Genomic DNA, 16,984 nt, shown 5'->3' on the forward strand with positions numbered 1-16,984 from the left:
ATTTGTGACGCCTTGATAATGCATAGAGCGGGCTACCCTGCTTGCTAAGCCAAACGACAACACACCAAGCTCTCCCAGTGTCAAAAACCCGGCTGTGTCCAAAAGAAGCAAATAAAGTAAGCATGACAAATACTTGGGGTATTAGTAATAATTTTGGCCAAAAGGACGCAAGCTCGCAATCCACGACAAGGATCCCCAAACTTGCGAGTCCCTAACTCCTTAACTGGAACTAAATGTCCCTGATACAAACCGAACAGATAAAAACAAGGGGACATATAACACCGAAAAAGGCCATACTTACAAATGGAAACAGACAGGTCAGAAACCCTCCATGTTTCACACACTCGCACCCCATTATTCATTTATTTTCATTTAGGCACTTTACTCACTACTGCCCCCTATATTTCACTTATATTATCACTTGCACATACATCATTCATTTATTATTTTTTACTACACATATTATGCACGACACGCCACTCCCCTCAAGACTAGTGGGAGTGGCTATTATTATTTATATGCACCTGTTCACTCTCCTTCATCAGCGTTTCTGACCTGTCTGTGTCCATTTGTAAGTATGGCCTTTTTCGGTGTTTTTGTGTTATATGTCCCCTTGTTTTTATCTTTTTATCAAGTCTCTAACTCTCCAGTCATACACTCATTCCAGTTTCAGGTGGTGGTTAGTGGAGAAGAATATTTGTGTAGCGCCCATGGCCGCGGGCCGTCGTGTTTACTCACCTCCCGACAACCGCAGCCATGGATCTGTGAGCGCTGGCCTCCGTCTCCCTCCTAGGAGATGCCAGCGCTCACTTCCGCTCCGTTCGGCTGGGTCCCGTAGGGTGCGCGCGCATGCTCGCGCCCGGCCTTAAAGCGCCAGCGCGCGCAATTAGGAAATCGTCATCACAATCAACTGCCACGATTTCCTGGTCTATAAGAAGGCCCCTGGCCTTCTAATCCTTGCCTGAGCGTTGTTAGTCTTTCCCAGTCTGTCTCGCAAATGGTCCCTTAGTGTCTCCCGTTCCACCTGTTACCCGTGCCCTGTTACCGTTCCTGTATTCCGTATTGTTCCTGTGCCTACCAACGTTCAAGTGTCTTCCGCCCCGTCAAGTGCCATCTGCCACGTCAAGTGCCATCTGCCACGTCAAGTGCTATCTGTAACGTCAAGTGCCATCTGCCATGTCAAGTGTCCACCGCTTCATCGGATACTGCCCGCCACGTCAGGCGCCACTTGCCGCACCTGCCTCCATCCATGCTGAAGCCACAGCCACCGTCCGGACTATTTCAGGTACCCAAGCATTACAGTCTGCCATTTACTTCCGCATAGACTGTGACCTGGTCAGCTGCCTCCCCGCTACGGCGGAGCGGCCTAGTGGGTCCACATACCCTGTGCCCGTGACAATTTGTAGGGGCAAATGCCTCAAATACGAACATCCTCTCCAGTTGACAACAGACGCCTCCACTTCAGGGTGGTGTGCCCATCTGGACCGTCTCTGGACTCAAGGTCTGTGGAATCTTCTCCAACCTGAGGGAAATAAAGCTATCTTTCTAGCACTACAACATTTTCGACATCTTCTGGTCAACAGACAGGTGAAAATCCAATCAGACAACCTGGTATGCGTGTATAACCTAAACAAGCAAGGTGGCACTCAGAGCAGACGAGTGAGCAACCTATGCCACAACATCATGTCTTGGGCAGAGAAGTATAATGTCACTTTGTCTGCAGCCCACATAAGGGGAGTCTCCAACGTCCAGGCGAATCTCCTAAGTCGTTCCTCTCTCCACTCAAGAGTAGTCTTTGGAACCCCTCAGATAGATCTCATGGAGACAAGCAGAATACGAAATTGCCAAAGTTCTGCTCTCTTTACAAGGTGGATCGACCCCTTGTGATAGATGTGGAACAAAATGTTTGTTTGCATTTTTTCGCCCTTTCCTCTAACTAATCCAGAGGGTACTTTGGAAATTGAAGGAGGAGAAGCCAGAAGCCATCTTGATCATACCCTATTGGCCTCACAGAGTGCTGTTTCCCTTGCAGATGAGCCTGAACCAAGGCAAATTCAGGAAATTACCACTGGTTCCAGATCTTCTACCTCAGAGGGGTTTTCTTCATCCTGCACTGCAGAAGCTTCATCTTACGGCATTGAGATTGAGAAGGAATCTTTGAGTCATCTGGGGCTGTGTCCCACAGTAATTACCACACTTCTTTCAGCTTGAAGACCTGCTACGATTAAATCATATGGTAGAGTATGCAGAGTCTTCTTAGCCTGGTGCCAATCCAATAATATTTATTAACGTAAAGTTCCCAATCTATTTTTCTTTCTACAAAAGGGATTTGACAAGTGTCTAAGGCCTTCTTCCCTAAAGGTCCAGTTTGCGGCAATTAATTCTCTGTACAACAATGAATTTTCAAATCAGTCGTTAATCAGAAAATTCTTTAGGGCTCTGAGAAATCTTTTTCCTCCAGTTATACCTCCTTGTCCTCTCTGGGATCTAGGACTTGTTCTTTATTACTTATCAGGATCTCCCTTTGAGCCAATTCAAGAAGTGCCCTTAAAGTTTACTTCTGAAAAGGCTCTGTTTGTGGTTGCAATATCCACTGCCAGAAGACTTGGAGAGCTTCCAGCCTTATCCTGCAGAGAGCCCTATTTTCAAGTTATACCTTACTGTCTTAAATTAACCCCTTAATGACCGCCTATACGTGTTATCACGGTGGTCATTAATGGTACTTAAGCCAGAGCGTCGCCTTTTCACGGCGGTGCTTTGGCATAAGATAGCGCCCCCAGGAGGCGCTTAAACTCTGTGGACTCAGCTATGGAGGTAGCTTTGCCTCAGAGCACAGACCGAGGACTGTTTTGTCTGTTCCCCGGTCACGTGATCGCCGTTATTCAATGAATAACGGTGATCGCTGTAAAAACCACGGCAGTTCGTTCTCTCTCTTCTGTCACAGAATATATTCTGTGAGAGAAGAGAGAAATGGTCTAAATAAGGGCCAGCACCCCCCTATTACACCCCAATCAACCCCCCTGATCCGAATCTTCAAGATTGCGCATGACTGACTGTCACGTCACAATGACAGAACACATTACACTACGTAGGTAGTGTAATGTGTTCTAGCAGTGATCAGAGCTGCAACTCTAAATGTCCCCTAGTATGACAAGTACAAAAAGCAAAAAAACGATACTCAAATTGTTTTAAAAAAGTGTAAAAATAAGTTATAAGTTACAGAAACAAAAAATGCTTTTTCTCCTATAATAATACTTTTATTATAGAAAAAAACGTAACACGTTAAAAAAGTAGACATATTTGGTATCACCGCGTTAGTAATGACCCCAACTATAAAACTATTACATTATTTTTCCCGCAGGATGTACACTGCAAAAAAAAAAAAAAGGGAAAAAACAATGCTAGAATCACTATTTTTTGGTCACCACCCCTCTCAATATATACAATAAAAAGTGATCAAAAAGTCGCATACACGCCAAAAGAGTACCAATAAAAACTACAACTCGTCCCGCAAAAAACAAGCCCTTACACAGCTTTTTTGACTGAAAATAAAAAAAGTTATGGCTCTCAGAATATGGTGACAAAAAATAAATTATTTTATAAGTAAGTAATTTGTCTGCGCAAACGGTGCAAAACATAAAAAAACTAAACATATGGTATTGTCGTAATCGTACCGACCCACAGAATAAAGTAAAATGGTCACTTATAGCCCAGGGTGAACGCCGTAAAAAAATAATAAAAACAATTGTCAGAATTTATGGTTTTTGGTCACCTTGCTTGCTAAAAAATGAAATAAAAAGTGATAAAAAAAATAGCATGTACCCCAAAATGGTACCAATTAAAAGTACAGATTGTCCACAACAAATAAGCACTCACACAGCTCCGGTGGAGAAAAAACTAAAAAAGTTCTGGCTCTTAGAATATGGCGATGCAAAATGTGCAGAGTGTTCCAAAAGCGGATAAGATTGGGCACCATTTATCAGTGCCACGCTGGCCACATATCTGCGGATTATTATTTATTTACCCCATTATTATACCCTCTTACTATGCCCTGATGTTCTCCGCAGAGATTAGATATGTCCCCACATTATAAACTGAAATACCATAAGAAAGCCAAACAGAACTGCTACCAAGCTAAATCTGCACTCCAAAAGCCAAATGCCACTCCCTCCCTTCTGAGCCCTACAGCGTGCCCAAACAGCAGTTTACGTCCACAGATATGGCATCGCCATACCCGGGAGAACCCGGTTAATATTTTGTATTCAACGTTTTTATTGGTTTTGAAACAAACAAGTATAAAACACATTTGGAGAAAAGGCCTCCACACGGTGAAAATAAAAATAAAAGTAACAACAAGGGCAAAGCCCAAACAAGAGGGCATCACATCCCATGACAAACGGTGGTATACATCAGCAGCAAGTGTAAACATAGTGAACAGGAGCATTGCATAAAGATGAGACAGAACAGCTCGGTCTCCTACATAGCATAAAGTATAACTGCATCCTATAAGCGCTGTCACAAGGAGCGAGGCACCACAGACACTTAGAGAAGAGAAGGGAGAAATAGAAGGGAGACAAACAGGGCAAAGGAGGGATATGGTAAGGCTCAAGTAATGGCGAGCCTGGACTCAATTTCCAGACTATTATGAGAAAGAAGTAGCGAGGGCAGCTATGAACCTGGTAGAGACATGATTGGAGAGCACAAAAACCACACAGAACCTCAAGGGCTACCACCTCAGGTGAGAGCACATAGGAAGGGGAGGGGGAGTTAGATCTCAGGTCACTGCGTTCAAATATGTGGGAGAAGAGAGCATATGACCATGTAGACGTGTATCATGTAGAAGCGGCTGGAGAACGTGCCAGCAGCTGTTCCATTCTCTGTATCAGTGCAACCTCCTGGAACCACTCATCCAGCATTGCGGGGACCACCATTTTCCACCTGCGTAGGATAACTGACTTTGCAGCCTGAAGTAGCTGTCTAGTTAGGGATGGTTAATAAATGGGTAGTGGCATAGGGAACATGAATAGTAGAGCCGCCTCAGGAGAATTGGGGACCAAGACCCCAGTGACTTCTAATATAATTACTAAGTACCGTATCCCAAAAGCTCCGCAAGGAGGGGCAACTCCACCAAATATGAGACATGGAACTACCTGCAGCTCCACAGTGCCAACAATTGTCCGGCACAGTTGGGTACCAGTTATGAAGGGCAGTAGGGACCCGGTACTACATAGATACTATTTTATAACTAGTTTCTTGAGCCCGTGTGGCTATATAGGCTGTATGGGAAAGGAGAAAACACTGTTTCCATTGTACGTCAGTGAACGTTTTGTCCAAGTCTTTTACCCAAGCCTTGCAGAAGGGTGGGAGTTGTTGATATAGTTGGGAGAGCAGTAGTTTGTATAATGCAGAGATTGTGTGTGTAGGGGGCAGGTTGGAAACACATAAGCGTTCAAATTCAGTTAGCGTGCGATGGTAGTGTGCATGACGATTGGTTACACTATAAAAATGTTGTAGTTGGGCATATTCAAACATGTGGCGTGTTGAGGGCGCATCAGTTGGAAAGATTGTGGCTAACAGGAGTAGAGAGGAATTGGAAAGGACTTGAGTAAAGTACATGGGATTAGTGGATGTCCTGCCTAAGAAGGATAGTCCAGCCTCACCTATAGGAAATGCTGGGTTGTCCGTAACAGGGGTTAATAGACCCAATGGGTCTATGAGTGAACCTCCCACCCCAGAAGAACGTAATGCCTAGAGAGTCTGCGAAACAACAAATAGGGCTTGAGTCGATCTGTTCCCAGACAGGGTCCACGGTAGTGTAGATAGGGTACAGGTGCATAGTTGTTAGGCTAAATGCACCCAAATTTTGGAGTCATGGTTGTGAAAAAAGTCAAGAACACAAGCGTGATTTGACGCCTGGTAATAGAGACGACAGTCCAGCAAACCAACCCCACCTGCATGTCTTGGCCGAATAAGAATTGTCCTGCCTATTCGGGGATGATCCGATGGCCAGATGAAGGATCCAAAACATTGCTGAATACGTAACCAAAAAGAGGATGGGATGGAGATGGGGATCGTCTGCAGGAGGTAGAACATTCTGGGGTGGAATGACATTTTTATAATATTAATACAGCCAAACAAGGAGAATTCTTTTTTATACCAGGAATCAAGATCCGTCCAAAATTTGGCTAGTAGGGGAATGAAATTATTGGCAAACAGTTGTGAAAGGTCATTGCTCATACGTGTACACAGATACGTTATGCCCTTAGAGGGCCTGAAAAAGGGGAAATTACCTTTGAGAAATGATACTGTTGAGGATGAAAGGGATACATAGATTCAGAGCCTCTGATTTAGAGGGGTTGATCTTAAAATTGGACCATAATCCACACCTGAGTACACATTTAAGGGCCTCCCACTGCATCATAGGGGATGTGGTATCATGGGGATGATCAGATGTGAAGTGCTCAACCGTTTGTAACAGTTCAGCACTGCATACCCCATCCAGGAGCAGGGACTCATTGAGTTTCCATGACCAGGGGCCTTTAGTGAGAAAAAGAAGGTGGAGGGTGCAATACACAGGGGCATGATCGGACCACAGAATACTGCCAATGGACGTGGACGCAACCATTGGGAGGGCATGGTGCTGAAGAAGGATATAGTCCAGGCGACCGTAGGAGCAATGCGGATGAGAATAAAAGCTATAATCTTTGTCGGGGGGATGTTGAAGGCGTCAGGTGTCACAGAGTTGAAGCTGTAAAAGAGCACGTTTCACCCTCTTAATAGCACTATATGCATTACTGGAGCGATCAGTAGAGTTATCTACCGTCGGATCCAAATTGAGGTTAAAGTCTCTGCAAAGCACCACAGTCCCCCGCACAATCGGAAGGGCAGTGTCCATGAGGTTAAGAAGGAAAGAAACCTGACCCGGGATGGGAGCGTACGCATAGATAACGGTGAACTCTCGTTCTACAATATTTAGAACCAAGATTATATATCGAGCTTCAGAGTCTGCAACAAAATTCACGACCTGGTGAGTGAGGGACTTGTGAAGAGCTATGGCAACTCCACAAGATCTGGAATGTGGGTTGTTATTAAAGTGCCAGTCTGTGTAAAATTTATGTCTAATGGCAGGGGAGTGACCTTCTTTGAAGTGTGTTTCCTGGAATCATGCAATGTTTACCTTACACTTGTGAAGGTGGTGCAGGATCTGCGCTCTCTTTTCAAGAGTATTCAGCCCCTCCGCATTGAATGAGGCTATAGTAATGTCAGCCATGGATGTAGACAGAACTGCTCTCTGAAGTTTTCCGGAAGGAACGGTAAGGGCTGGACTCCAGGGTCACCATGAGGGAGAGTGGGGAGGAACACAATCTAGAGATAGAAATCAAAGCATTAAAGCAAAAAAAAAATAACAACAAAAAAGGCAGTAAAACAGAAACTGCCGCGCATACTAAGCACAAGAATGCAAAGAACCAGGAGGCGCCCATTGCGCCACCGATAGGTCCGGTACCTACAGGGGGAAGGTGGCAGATATGCATAGGAGCTATCCGCGCTCTCCAGCTTATGATAACAGAAATATAAACAGCTAACATCATATGTATTGAAGATAGAGGGGAAGACAATTTAGCACAACTAAGATACCTTACGTAAAATAGAAGTCATATCAGCAGTAGTGGGTAGCATCTGGACCATCTGGCATATATCAGAAAGAGTGGCCAGTCTATTCTCATCAGAAGAGAGCGGGGCACCCATAGGTATGGATGAAGTGTCCGGTTGACTTAACCTGAAAACAGCCGGAATATCGTCCGGGTTAGGAGAAGGGTCCAGAGCGGGATGGTCTGGCCGAGAGGAGAGTGGATCCTTGGCTGTGGGTATGTGGTGAAGATGGTAAAGCCAAATAGGGATGAGACCCCTGATGTATTGAGGGTGGTGTGGTCGACAGTACATGAGGGGGACTATTCCAATAGGAGCCAGAAGACAAAGAGGGGGAGACCCCGAATACCATAGGGCCCTGTTGAGGTGGAGGGAGCATGTGGACCTGAGTCCCTGATGGCCCAACAATGAGTGGGATTATATGGGGTCCCAGACCTCCATGCTCACTGTGCTGGCTCCTCAGTTGCGACGATGCGTCCTGCAGTATTCCAGATGGCGGGTGAGGCAAGACTGGTGGCCCGGAACTGCGGGCCCTGGATCCATCAGTGCAGGTGCTCCTGAGCTGTGTGCAACCATCCCACACCCAGAGGCAGAAAGAGGAGGGACCGCAGACTGAAGACGGCTGTCGGTGGTAGACGCATCCTCCAGAGGTGTCTGTGGGCAGATTCCCTGTATCAGCGTCTCTGGAACTGAGAGCCGGCGGCCATTTTAGGATGCCTTGTGTGCTGTCCTGGCGAGAGCGGCGGCCACTGAAGAGTCCCTGGAGGCGTACGAGGTAAGCTGAGGAATCAGCGCCGCACTATTCAGACCTACCCTCCGAGGAGAGGCCTCCTGATGCCCAGCATCCGCCTGTACATTCCCGAGATCGGGCATAGTGGGATCCCGGCGGCCATCTTGGATGGTGTCAGTCTGTTGCGCCCGAGGGCCACTGCCGTCATCACCCCGTGATTGCTGCCAGGAACAATGTGTCCCTGGCAGCATTATGGGGCAAGGTGGGGAGACATCCATAGCCTGCAAATCAGGGCTACCAGGGCGCTGGGGTGATAAAGATGAGGATGCCCCGTGGCCATCTTGTCTTTGGGCCTCGATCCGGATTGGAGCCCTCAGCTGCATTGGGGTCCCGCGACCAAAGTACATCCCAATATCACTCTGGGGAGAGGAGGGATGGGTAGAGGATGCAGCCTTGTTATTTTTGGAAGTCTTCCCTATTTTGAAAGCCTGATGTCAGCCGATTAATTACAAGCTGGCGGAAGAGCTCAGGAAAGCACGTCCTCACTCTCACATAGCTGGCCACATCCCCCCCGGTTAATATTTTATGAGGTACTAGCTTTTATACCCGGCGTTGCTCAGGAGGTTGACTTAAGGTATAGATAGAGTAAAAGCTCACTATTTAAATACCTCTCAGTATGAATTTAATTTCTACCTCTCGATATGAATTTAATTGCTAGAGAGTGTAAATAATGTTATTGTAAGCATAAAAGAAATGAAATGAAGCAATATATTAATTGCAGATTTATATAGTGTTGATTTAGGACTGCATGTGTGAAGGATTTGCCTGACACAGCTTCTGTGTCGACGCCCGTGGTTAATCAGCTTTCATCTGTTCCTAGGTCTGCTAGAGTGACTCGATCTGCTACCACTTAGGCTGGTAGGCTGAGGAGTGGGAGAGCCTATCGCAGCCTGGCCAGACGGTTCTAGCTCCCGCCCTTGGTCCACTTATACCTTCATTTGCTGCTTGTCCTTTGCCTGTGATTCTTCCGTTTCCTGGCTCTGCTGTTCCTGCTGTTACTATTGACCTCTGCTTCATATTGACCCTGGCTTGACTGACTATTCTCCTGACTCGGCTCTTCCACTACTCTGTTGCTCACGGTGTTGCCATGGGCAACTGCCCCACATTCCTTTGCTTTTGTGTTCCCTTGACTTGTTTGTCTATCGAGCACACATTGAGCGTAGGGACCGTCGCCCAGTTGTACGCCGTCGCCTAGGACAGGCTGCGCAAGTAGGCAGGGACTGAGTAGCGGGTATATTAGGGCTCACCTGTCTGTCTCCCTATCCTGATATTACAGCATGTTTCTATTGCAACGCTTTCTTGTAAACAATGTTTTTTGTCTTTTGATCCGGTGCCAATAGATTCTTTCCAGTGCCGACTCTGGAGCAAGCAACATATAGTTGCCCATGGGAAAAACAAGGACTTTGAAGGTGTATTCCTGCCACTTTCAGGGATTGGCCTTGAGCCTTGTTAATTGTCATTGCAAAGGCTAGGCTTACTGGGAACTGTTGCAGATTGAACTTGAAAGGAACATCATTTGGAGTGAGGGGAATGCGAGGAATAAAGACAACTTCCCCCTTGGCACATCCTGTTAGTATGGTGGCCTCGATGACGTGATCCATCAACTTCTTGACACACAGCCTCGTTCCATTGCAAAGTTTCGGAGCGTCAATGTTTTTTCAACAGCATGATAGGTGAGCCAAACTTCAACAACAACCGATGGACAGGTAAGTGAGATGGCTCGAGAGAGTTGAGAAATTCTGTCGGATAGTATACCGCCTGATCGGGGTCAATAACTGTGTCGGTGGACTTGTACAGCTTTTCCTGGCAGAGTCATTTGAATTTGCTGATTGATGGTGTTGACAGAATCATTCTTTGGAGCCAGTATTGTCCGTTGACATAACCATTCATGGTCTCTGTAGTTGAAGGCGATGTTGGGAAAGATACTGTTTGTAAGCTCTTCCACTGACTTGAGAAAATTTGCGAAATCATCATGGAAGCTGATCAGATCCATCCCATTGTCATCTTGAACATCTCTATTCCCCAGATTGAGTAATCTGCTGGCAAACTCACCAGCTGTGGCATCTCCATGCAGATGAACTCGCATATTGGTAGTCAGACTGATCTTCTTCACATGCCTCCACAACACTGACTGCTTCAAGAAAGCTTTCAATTCGTCTGCTGGTGTTCCCTTTGGAACAATAGGCAACGTCTGATGGAAATCACCGGCCAACACCAAGACGACACCTCCCATGACTGTATTGTTTCCACGCTAGTCCTGCAGAGTTCGATCCAGAGCTAAGCGCCTACTTGTGTGCCATCGTGCATTCATCCCAGACAATCATCAAACATTCTTGCAGGACATTTGCCACACCAGTACCTTTGCTGATGTTACAAACAGGAGATGCATCTCGAGTCAAGTTGAGCGGTAATTTGAATGCTGAATGGGCAGTTCTGCCACGATCAAGCAATGTTGCCGCAATGCCTGAGGAAGCAACAGCCAGAGAAATCTTGGATTGTTGTCGGATCTTTGCCAACAACAGGTTTATGACAAATGTCTTTCCTGTTCCCGCCAGGAGCATCCAAGAAGACAATACCATGTTTTTCACAACCATGTCCAAGATCTGATTGTACGCTGTCGTTTGGTCAGCAACCAAAAGAGGTTCATTAGTTGCAAGATAAGTCTCCAGAGCGCTCATGTCATAGCTTGTTTCTCGAAGCAATTCCCGTCCAAATCTTTAGTCGTTGTTCCTTTCCTTCGCGGGAAGTCCCAGTTGCTCAAGTCTCTTTCGAACCATCATGAGTGTCTTTTCTTCAAGTAGGATCAATGAATGACATGTTGAATATTTGCAGAGTACAGCTATCTAATTGGAGTCCCGGGTTTTGCCGTCGTGCTTGCAGAAGAACATCCTCCGAGAGGTGCTCTATGTACTTTTCCCACAGTTCAAGTGGCTTGGATGGTCCACATGTCGTGAGTATGACAGCAAATAGGTTTTGTAAGCTTGCTGGTAATTGGCAGGTTGCTGCTTCTTCTAAAGTCTTGTCCCAATGAGAATCACTCTCAAGTAGTCCCCTTTCTTGACATGCTTGCTGATAGGTTGTACAAACATGGTCGCCAACAGTCTTGAGGCTAACAAACGATGCCGGGCCTGCTACTGTGTGAAGAAGCAACCGGAGGAAGAAGCACTCGTGGTTGTTTGGGTGCACTGTGTAGACTCTGCCAAGAGCATTGTCACGAAGGGTCTGTGGACCCACTGGGCCGTAACGCCTTGGCGGTAAGGCAGATGGGCAACAGGGAGCAGGTGAAGGTCTATAGTTCGTATAGGTACCTGTGGCAGCTCAGACAGCAGCAGGGCAGGCTCGGCTAGGACTAGGCAGCAGGTAGACGTCAGGCGAGGTGGATCAGGTCAGACGTGGATACAGCACAACATGACTTTGGCACAGCACAGTGCTCTACCAGGATGGTATGGAAATGCAAGGAACAGGAACTGGAACAGGTACAGGTACAGGTACAGGAACAGGAAACACACTAGGAGGCCATCACATAGACAAACAAGGGAACACAACAACGCTCAGGCATAGAACTAGGGGGCTGGACCCCTCTTATACTCCAGGGTACTCACGGGTCAAAGTTCATCAACAAGATCCGGTACGCTCGCTGCCAGTTTAAGAGCTGGCACGAGCGTGAGTGCACACACTACGGGATGCGGCTGAGGTAAGTGGACGAGAGCACTGGTGTCTCCTGAGGAGGAGGCTGGGGCTAGCGCTTGCCGACTTCATATCTGCGGCTGTCAGGGTGGGAACGGAGCTGACAGCCCGCAGCCACGGACATTACAAGCATCACTTGACTTGATTCCAACATGACCTTCAACTGGTGTTCCTTGGACTCTTCGCTTGAAAACTCTTGTAGATTATTTCCACGTATAATACTTTGGAACATCGCAGTATAGGAGTGTCATTGCAAAGTCATCTTGTTGGCAAAGCTTGTAGAATGCTGTCAGTGTTGTGTCGTTGGGCTGCAAAACTTGTTGTGCAGCAGTTTCCTCGGTGAAGTAGACTCTCTGTCCATTTTCCAAGTGGACGTTGAGATGAACTACTGTCGGATAGCAGTCGTGAATTGGAAAGTCCAAAATTCGCCATACGGCCTCATTGCTACTGATGTAACGTCCAGTTTTGAAGCAATCAATTTCATCAATTGTTCTTTTTTGTCTTTCTTGGCGATTCATTTCATCAGTTGTTCTTCTTTGTCTTTCCAAGCCAAATGCTGCTTGTTCCGATCCTTTGTTGACATATTTGCAGATGTACTTGATTACCTTATCTGAGTTGCAATATTCAACATTGACGTGAGATTGAAAGGTCTTGAAAAGAAATGGCGAGTAGGGTACAATCCATCTGTTGTCGACCTCGATGTCCTGGTAACTATTGCCAATCTTCATCTTCATCAATGCAGTGAACCCGCCTTCTCCCACTTTTCTTCTGCGATAAAGTGGATAACCATCATCTCCAGACTGAGTTTCATGGATCAGCTGTCTTGGGAATCTTTTTGTACAGAAGCCATCTTTCATGCATGTGGAGTTTGGATTCAATCTTCCACATGGTCCATGGACCACATTCTTCATGATGATGTCGAATAGCTTTTGATCTTCTTGTGCATTTGGGATCTCTGCACTAATGACAGAATAGATCTGATTTGGTCGGATCTTCTCCTTCAGCCAGATAAGTATATGTGCGGAGGCAAACCTTGTTTTTGCCATTCGATTGTGCACATGAAGCATTGAGTTTCTCCAAATACCTTGCCCTTCGTGAGGACATTCATGAACTTGATAACCTTTTGTCGAAAGACTCGGGCTACCAGATCGTGTCTATCAGTCGCTGATTGTTCTGGCAAGAGCTCTTGGCGAATTTCTTTCCATGTTGGGTTGCACGTAAAAGTAATAAACAGATCAGGCCTTCCGTATTTTCACACATAGGACATGGAGTCTTGAGTGTATTTGTGCATATATCGAGAGCTCCCTGTGAAGCTGGAAGGCAAGATAACCATCTGACCTACATAGCTCGTGTTTCCATCGTTGATGACAGCATCTCGAAGGTGGATATAGCTTTCAGCGCGAAGTGCCTTCTGATTGAAACGGATGAAGCGAAGTCGCTCCGTTTCGATTTTGGCATACATATCAACCATACACTGATGGAAAAGATTTCGGCACATCAAGAGATTATTTGATCGGCTCGCCCGCATCTTCGATAGGCAAAGAAGGCCATGCACAAAACTTTTTTCCCAGCGGTAACATTTCCGGTACTTGGATTTGTTTGGAAGATTTGAATATCGTATCCGTATTCGCCTTGCCAAAAGATCAGTGGGTACTGAAGTGCGTCATATGATCGATGGGTTTTAGAAACTCTCTGCAGTTGATTATCACGCTTCTGAAGCACAATATCCAGATTTTCAAATTCCCCAACGATGACGACAGCAACTTCATTGACAGTTGGTGCGTTGTATCGCCGCTCATGCTCCTGTTGGCCTTCGGTCAGCCTTGATGACCCCTTTGTAGTTATCCGAAGTCATCATTTCCAAAGAGCTCTTGAATATCTCGACATAACAGTGATGTTCGTGAAGCATCTGCTGCAGTTCCAGCAAAATGTCGGCCCGAATGTCGGCCCGAATTCCAGACGTTTCTCTGTCGTTGCTGAACTTGAAGCTTTTCATCGCCCATGAAATAAATCTGCAGAAACTTTGGTGGTTAATTGGGCAATGGCAGGAGCAATCCAAGTCGATGGCAAACTTGTCCCTGAATTTTGAAGGTGCGCATGAAGCCCTCTCTCTCTAATTTCGTTCACACGAAACAAAGTCATCTGAAAGCAAGAGTTGTAGTGCCTCAAATTTCCCAGAAAGTGCTTGGTTTGGGGAGAGTTCGCAGTCATCAGTGACTTGAGTGGTTCTGGTGGTGTAGTATGTGGGGGTAGTTGAACCTTGCCAGCAGAGCAGCACATGCCAGGTGGCTCTGACTTCCACTTCTGGGGTTCGCAATGTTCACAGGTCATGTCCATGTTTCCAATATTGACCAAGTCGTGCAGATCATATTCAATTGTTGGGTTGTATTGCATAGCTGCTTTGTTCATGCAATCCCAAGATGTTCGTCGAGAAACAATATTTCTTGCGCCTTGTGCTCAAACCCGACTATCAGTCGCTTGAGGTGTTTCTTCAGCTCTTGCGGTTGCTTGTCGCAATCTTTGATCTTCAAGCCGAGAATTGGTCATTTCTGGCGTTTCTGCTGCTCAACGTATTCTTTGAGCCAAGCATCGACCTTCTCTTTGTTCGGGAGTTTTTCATTTGGGAGCCATGGTCAGTGAAAAGTAAATTTCAGTAAAAGTGACTTTTAAACCAATCAAAAGTGGCAAAAGGAGGCAAACTTTGTTCGATGTCCAATGCAATCACAAATCGCTATTGGTTTGTTTTTCAACCAATCAAAGTGACTTTTAAACCCATCAAAATCTGCAAAAGGAGGCAAACTTTGTGAAATGTCCAATCCAATCAAAAAGTGCTACTGGTTTGTTTTACAACCAATCAAAAATCGTGTTTGTTTGTTTTTCAACCAATCAAAAATCGCTATTGGTTAGTTTTTCAACCAATCAAAAATCACGATCAGTTAAGTGTGTACTTTGATGCAAATTGAAAAGTGAATGGCAGTGAAAATTTCAGTAAAAGTGACTTTAAGTAAAAGAAATTTTTAATCCAATCAAAAATCGCAAAAGGAGGCAAACTTTGTTCTATGTCCAATCAAAAATAGCTATTCCCTGAACGGGCTTCAAACAAACAAACTTTATATAGTTCTATCCAGTATCAGGCTGCTCACACCAACTGCCTTTTACTGTAACAAGATGGCTGCCATCACCATAGTAACCAGCACAGCACATTGAGCCGCATTTATCAAAACTGTTTAATAGAAAAATATATCCTGTGGCCCATAGCAGCCAATCAAACTCAGCTTTCATTTTTTTTCCCACTGCGCTGGAAATATGAAAGCTGCACTGTGATTGGTTGCTATGGTCAACAAATCCAGTTTTTCTATTAGACAATTGTGTTAAATGAGGTTCAATCTTCTCCCATAAGTTCCAAGATGTCTGCCATTGCAACCAGTACAACACATTCTTCTCATATAAGGCACAAGATGGCTGGTATCACCATAGCAACCAGCACAATGCATTCTTCTGACATAAGCCCCAAGATGGCTGCTATCACCATAGTAACCAGCATAACACATTCTTCTCATATAAACTACAGTGGCTCTCATTATGAGACATATATAACATTGTAATTTTCAGTAAACACTAACATTGAAAGTCTCATTTATATCAATAACCAAAACAATTGTCTGTAACATGGATATAAAAATGAATGTGTTATAATGGATTCTGTCCATAATAAATCTGGAGACATTTCCATTACAGAGACGTCCCTTTACTGCACAGAGTGTTAGTGTGTGGATGAACAAATAGGTTATAATCTCACTCATACCCCTCCCCCGTACTATTTATCATTACCAATTAACCCAAATCTATAGTAACAAAGCATTGATGACTCACCACCTTTCTGCCTGAAAACACAAATTTGCATAAACACCACCTTTCCTAACCTGACTTGCTGGACTGTTTCCCCACAAAACGGGGTTGTTGGCAAATATACCAAAATACACAACCTGCCTATATATACTAACCTTTATCCAGTATAGTAGAAGGACTGTGATGTCTCCCATGATACATGTAGGAAGTTGTTCTGATCATGTCCCAGGAAAACACAGCAGAGATGGCTTCTCTTTGTAGCAGGAGATGGAGTACGGTCTTGTGAGGAATATTGTGCGTCCTCTCCTGGATGTGGAGTCTGGTGGCAGCAGGCCGGTGTATTAGATGTGTGTCTGGTCTCTGAATAATGTACCGGGATGCAGATTATGAAGTCAGCAGCAGCAGTGTGACATCACTCTGGTTGTTACATCCCTACCAGTAGCGAATCAGGTAAGCTTTTATAATTTCCAAAGCAGGTATTAAAAATCCAAGCAGCGCTCTGATTGGTTATTATGGCTTACAGAAGACGTGATCCATTTTTAAAACAATGAAAAATTGGGCTTCAAACAAACTTTCGAAAATATATAGTAGATTTGTCTTCAGTGGCACAAACTGGGCATAACATATAGTGCACTAAAATGGCATATACCTGTGGAAAATTGTAATTTTCACTCTGCCCCATCCGTTGCACATTAACCTCTTCGTGCAGCACGACTTAATAACATGTAGTGGTGTGGGGGGCAATGGCGGATTATAATATGGGCGGTTCGGGCGGTCGCCCGGGGCCCGAGGCTGCCAGGGGACCCATCGGGACCCGAGGCTGCCAGGGGGCCCATCGGGGCCCGAACCGCACACAAACTTCAAAAACTATGCAGCGCTGCCTGCTTCCAACTGAATCTGCGTCCGCAGGACGCAGATTCAGTTGGGTTGAATGCTGGAGCCTCGCCCCAGCATTCCCTCTGCCGTGAGCGGCTCGGTGCAGGCAGGCGCGATGTAGTGACGCCATCGCGC

Source organism: Rhinoderma darwinii, chromosome 6, assembly GCF_050947455.1.
Source record: "Rhinoderma darwinii isolate aRhiDar2 chromosome 6, aRhiDar2.hap1, whole genome shotgun sequence".
NCBI classification, from domain to species: domain Eukaryota; kingdom Metazoa; phylum Chordata; class Amphibia; order Anura; family Rhinodermatidae; genus Rhinoderma; species Rhinoderma darwinii.